Source organism: Periophthalmus magnuspinnatus, chromosome 17 (assembly GCF_009829125.3).
Source record: "Periophthalmus magnuspinnatus isolate fPerMag1 chromosome 17, fPerMag1.2.pri, whole genome shotgun sequence".
Classification (NCBI taxonomy): domain Eukaryota; kingdom Metazoa; phylum Chordata; class Actinopteri; order Gobiiformes; family Gobiidae; genus Periophthalmus; species Periophthalmus magnuspinnatus.
This window is the reverse complement of record NC_047142.1, coordinates 26,122,597-26,128,596: the sequence shown is the minus strand read 5'-3', so window position 1 is coordinate 26,128,596 and position 6,000 is coordinate 26,122,597.

Here is a 6,000-nt window from a genome sequence, read left to right as displayed (position 1 = left end):
AGGTAACATAGTTGGACTGCGGCTCTGGTACACACAGGTTGTTACTGCAGCGACCTCCGTAGGTGCTGGGACACATGGAGCAGGGCACACCCACTTTGTAGGGAGCCTCGCCAATCCAGTTGCCTCTACACAGAACCACACACATGAATAATAATACATTTAACAAACATGTAATTAATATATGATCATAAGTCATAGATGTGTACTTGGGGGAGTAGTTGCACACGAGGAATTCAGCCTCTCTCCACACAGAGCCCCACACAGGCATGTTGGAACAGGTGTGCAGGGCACAGCCCACTCTGCTGGTGCTTGCCCACACCATCTGAGGAGAACAATCAGGAGAAGGTTAGGCCTTTTTCACCAGAGAATCAATGATCTTTCTATGTATGAAAGCATTATATACTGGTGTGAGCATGTGAGTGGTCTGTGTATCACCTGTGTATCAGTGGGTGCACATGGGTGGGTGGGGTCTCATTTGTGTGTAGTAGGTGTGAGTGTGTGTGTGTGGGGGGGATGTCTAACTTGTGTGTAGTGGGTGCACATGGGGTGGGGTCTCAACTGTGTGTAGTGGGTGCAGATGGGGTGGGGTCTCACCTGTGTGTAGTGGGTGCACATGGGGTGGGGTCTCACCTGTGTGTAGTGGGTGCACATGGGGTGGGGTCTCACCTGTGTGTAGTGGGTGCAGATGGGGTGGGGTCTCACCTGTGTGTAGTGGGTGCACATGGGGTGGGGTCTCACCTGTGTGTAGTGGGTGCACATGGGGTGGGGTCTCACCTGTGTGTAGTGGGTGCACATGGGGTGGGGTCTCACCTGTGTGTAGTGGGTGCACATGGGGGCGTAGCAGGTTAGGGGGCACTGTGGGTTGCACATGTGAGCATATGGAAACACATAGTAGAAGACCTCCTCAAACCAGGGCGTAACAAGCTGCAGCACAGACTGGTACCTGCAAAACAAACGGTGTATGTGAGACAATTCCACCTGACGTGTCCTAACACTCCAGTCCTCCAGGTGCTCACCCTCCAGTCCTCACAGACAGATTCTGCCCATAGAAGGAGAGCATGGAGGCAGGGCCATGCTCCCACTGACATGAGGCTGCCCACACCTCAGCCCACTGAGCCAGGTCCGTGTCCCACTGCTGGAGACAAGGACATGTCAATACACCATACCATACATGTAACCAGAAATATGTCCATACTACATATCATGAAAGAAGCTACCTATGTAACTGTGAGATAATACAGGCTTTTTGCACCAAACATGACAGCAAACATGCCAGCAAATGTGACAGAACAACAGGTAACAGCTAGTTCAGGACCTAGCTATGGACCTCTGAGATGCTACAGACTTTGAACATCACGTGGCGAAAGACCTTTATGCGGGTTGAGGCCTAGTTTTTGCCATTGGTGTCACTCATGTATTTTTATTAAAGAGAAAATAACTTCTACTGGACGCCGATGTAAAAAGGGTTAACAAAGTTTATTCCACTTTTTTTTTCTAAATCTTCTTATAAACGTAATCAAAGCCAAGCCATTCTGAAAAAATAAACAATACTATGTTAAGAAAAGCATTTGACTCCATGTTCCTTGTTTTTAGTGTGCAGACTCACCCGTAAAGCTTCAGTAATATAATCATTCTAAAGTATTTTCCTACCTAAATACAATCAAATAAGTTTAGCTTATTTATATATATTAAATATCTCAATATGAAATGATTCATATAAAGGCAAAACAGCCTTTATAACTAAACATCAACATTTAGTGAATTTGCATGCATTATCATATATGCATTAAACTTAACTGAAATTTAAACCCACAACCTTCCAGAGAAGATGCCACCTGAAAAATCAAGAGGAGTCAACCAAGATGGCGGCGTGACCAACGTTTTCCTCCAGCCTTTATCAACACTGTTTTTTTTAGTGCAGTGCTTTGATTTTGCTAAAGCTCAACAGCTTCCTGTCCACAGCGGTTCAACTGTTGCATCAGACACTGTAATTGGACTCTTTTTACTTTTACCACATCCATCTGCTGTTGCACTGAATAGTGGTGGCTGTGACACACTTTTATTTTTATATAACATAAAAATGACAAACTAAACTACTAAGTAACCATACAGGCTGTCATTTTCATGGTTAGACCTTGATTCATTGCAATTTGTGCACACATTTCAGTCGCAGGTGGGTTAAGTAGCAGCAAGCAGTAGATGAAGAGGGACACAATCTTAAAGTATTTTTTAAGAATAAAAGATAATCTTGTGCTGAGCATACATGAGGAGGATGCAGCAGGGGGTGGAGACCATGCCTGAAATCTAATGGGATAGTAGCCTCACAGCTGCCACAGACTTACTGAGTCATCCCTGCTTCATTTCTTTATCACATTTGAACCACTCTAAAATGAACAAATTTTTTCATGGTGCTTTAACTTAAGTTTCTGAAGCACACGTCAAGTGCCCCTCGGAGTACACCCAAAGCATATCTTGCATAAAAAACTCCTCACCATAAGTTCCATATTGGCGGCAGGAGGGTAGACATGTGCCCGCACCTGGTTGTGGTAGTTCAGGATAGCCAACATCTCACTTTGCGTAATGGCGCGTCTGGTCCGACGTTTGTGAGCTCCAGGAGGGGGGCTGTGATCCTCATCCCCGTGAGCTCCAGGAGGGGGGCTGTGGTCCTCATCCCCGTGAGCTCCAGGAGGGGGGCTGTGGTCCTCATCCCCGTGAGCTCCAGGTGGGGGGCTGTGGTCCCCATGAGCTCCAGGAGGGGGACTGTGGTCCTCATCCCTGTGAGCTCCAGGAGAGGAGCTATGGTCCTGGTCCCTCTGAACTCCTGGAGGGGGGCTGTGGTCCTGGTCCCTGTGAGCTCCAGGAGGGGGGCTGTGGTCCCTTTGAACTCTAGGAGGGGGCTCATGGTCCTGATCAGGTTTGACTCTGACCTGGGCTGCGGGGAGAGAGGAGCTCTGCACATATCCACAGAGGCACAGAGCCCAGAGGATCCACAGGAGGGGCATTGCTGAGGGCTGTGGGCTGTGGGCTAAGCAGGGCTGCAGTGGACCTCTCTCATAAACAGTGAGTGAGTCAGTGGGGTTCCTGCTCATTCTATCAGGGAATAGACCAATGAGAGACATGTGAGACGTCCACAGGAGGAGGGACACAGGCTGTACAGAAAAGTTTTTTGTTGTTTTTTCTAGTATATGAGGAAGCTGTTCAGTAAGCTAATAGTAACAATAATTTTAAATGGATAAATCTTGATCATAACTGTAGTAGTGATGTCTTAATTAATTCATTTGTAATAGTAGCCAGTAGTACCAATATTTGAACTCATATTTGTATTACACTACAGTAGTTCTGCAACTAATGATTATTTTGCAAATCGATTAATCTAGGAATATCAAATAGCAGAAATGAGTAGCCAAAAAATTTACTTAAGTAAGAGTAACATTACTTCCAAATAATATTACTTAAGTTTAGTGCAAAGTAGTTGTCCAAGAAATGTTTCAAGTAAGAGTGAAAAAGGTATTTGGGAAAAGTGCTACTCAAGCAAAAGTAACTTCAAGAGTAACTGATCTGATTTATAACTTTAAGTTAATGTAAATGGAAGCACATTAATCATTAAAAATGCAAAAACATTCTGGTATTTTTAAAGGACAGACCCAAAATTTAGAAAAAAAACAACATTATATCTGAAGGAGCAAGATGTTTATATGATTTCATATTGACATAATGCTTTTGTTGCTCGTAAGTTGCTTGTACACTTACTCACAGTGGGACAGTAACCACAACTTTTACTCGAGTAAAAAGTATTTTTACTGTTACTTCAATAAAAACATTATTAAAGTAGGAATAAAAGCATGCTGCTAGTGGAGGTGGTAGTCCCTACTACCTAGCTGTGACATTTAATTATTTTTAACTTAAAAAACTTGTGAGGACGTCCTGTGGCAGTTACTTAGACATAACTGTGTGTTAATCAAAAGCACAAAAACACATTGTCATTTTCCTGTAGTTTCCTGTAGTGTATGAGTCTCACCTCATGACATGTTTTGGAGCCATAGACCAGTTACCAATTATTCAATTACTCAGTTAGTTGACATTTATTTCAATAATTGATTAGTTCCCTTTGATCAGTTTCCTTGTTAGTACAGTAATAGCTGCAGCATTAGTGGGTGCTATGGGGGAGAAGAGAGATTTGTAGTTCCAGGGGTCTGAGTATTAGTGCCTTAGGTATTTCAGCAGCCATTCTATGGCCATAAGGTTAACAGTTTGACTCCCCTTTTAATCAGTTGATCCTCTCTTTGAATTGCTGGGCTAGATACTTCCTCCACCTTGCCTTAGTGGATTGTGTGAGTCTGGAGGCAGTAAACTCAGAATGCCACACAATGCACAGCGCAGCACATCTGATAACCAGGTTCATGTCCTTATATAGAAACATTAAGATGTAATGAACATGACCTCATCCAGAGCGTGTGGGCGGGCTTTCCTCTGTGGCCTCACAGGGGCTCCAAAAACTAAAAGTTACATGACAAGAGAAATTACACATAGAACCGTGACCAGTAAAAGTGTACACATTTATCTGAGGTTTTAAAATCTCACCAAACCTTAAAACAGACCTACTATGCAAAATGAACTTTTTAGAGCTTTGAATCATGTTTTAGTTGTTTACTTCTCATGTTTGAGTCATCTTTATTCTCTTGTACTTAAGACGTCATTGCTCTGATTAACCTCTGTTTTCACTGATCAGATCAATATTGTGATTTCAAATGTCCAGATTAAAACATGATGATCCACGTGTGTCATACATTCTAACTAAGGATGAGTGGCATATTGCTATTAAGATAAGATAAGATATGCCTTTATTAGTCCCACAGTGGGGAAATTCAAGTATTGCACCACACAGTTAAAGAACAGAAGGAAAATGGTACATGCATTAAAACAAGATACTAGATAAATAGCTTAAAATAATTAAAATAATAGACTTAAAAATAAACTAAAAATAGACTCTGATATAACATCTCCGTAAACAAGTCTGTGACTTGAGTATTGCACATAGGTGTGGTTGAATGACACATGTTCAAGGCAAGGTAAGTTTATTTGTATAGCACAATTCGTACACAAGGTAATTCAAAGTGCTTTACAGAATAAGAAAGACATTAAAATCACACAAATCAAAACACAAATAATCACCCAATCTGCAACTCTCTCACCCACTCGTTTGCACCCTTTAAAAACATGTTCAGTGTTAACAGTGTTCATTGTACAGTCTGACAGTAGCAGGAAGGAAAGACCTGCGAAACCTCTCCTTCACACAGCGAGGGTGAATCAGTCTGTCACTGAAGCTGCTCTCCAGGGTCGACAGAGCGTCCTGCAGGGGGTGAGACTCATGGCCCAACAAAGAAATGACCTTAGCCAGGACCCTCCTGTCCCCCACCTCCTGCACTGAGTCCAGAGGAACTGTCCTCTGGACTCAGTGCAGTCCAGGACTGAGCTGGACTTCTTGATGACCTTGTCCAGCTTCTTCCTCTCCCTCTCTGTGATGCTGCTGTTCCAGCAGACCACACCATACAGGATGGCTGATGCCACCACAGAGTCATAGAAGGTCTTCAGGAGTGGCCCTCTCACTCCAAAAGACGTGAGTTTCCTCAGGAGATAGAGCCTGCTCTGGCCCTTCCTGTACAGTGCATCTGTGTTGTGAGTTCAGTCCAGTTTGTTGTTCAGATGAACACCCAGGTACTTGTATGAGTCCACTCTCTCAATGTCCCTTCTGTGGATGTTCACTGAGGGGGCAGTAGAGTGGCATCTGCGGAGGTCCACCACCATCTCCTTGGTCTTCTCTGCATTGATGATGAGGTGGTTCTGCTGACACCAGTCCACAAAGTCCTGTGTTAGTCCTCTGTACTCCACATCGTCATCATCCTTGATGAGGCCAATGATGGCAGAGTCATCAGAGAACTTCTGCAGGACGCAGCTGTCCGTGTTGTGTCTGAAGTCTGCAGTGTAAAGGGTGAAAAGAAA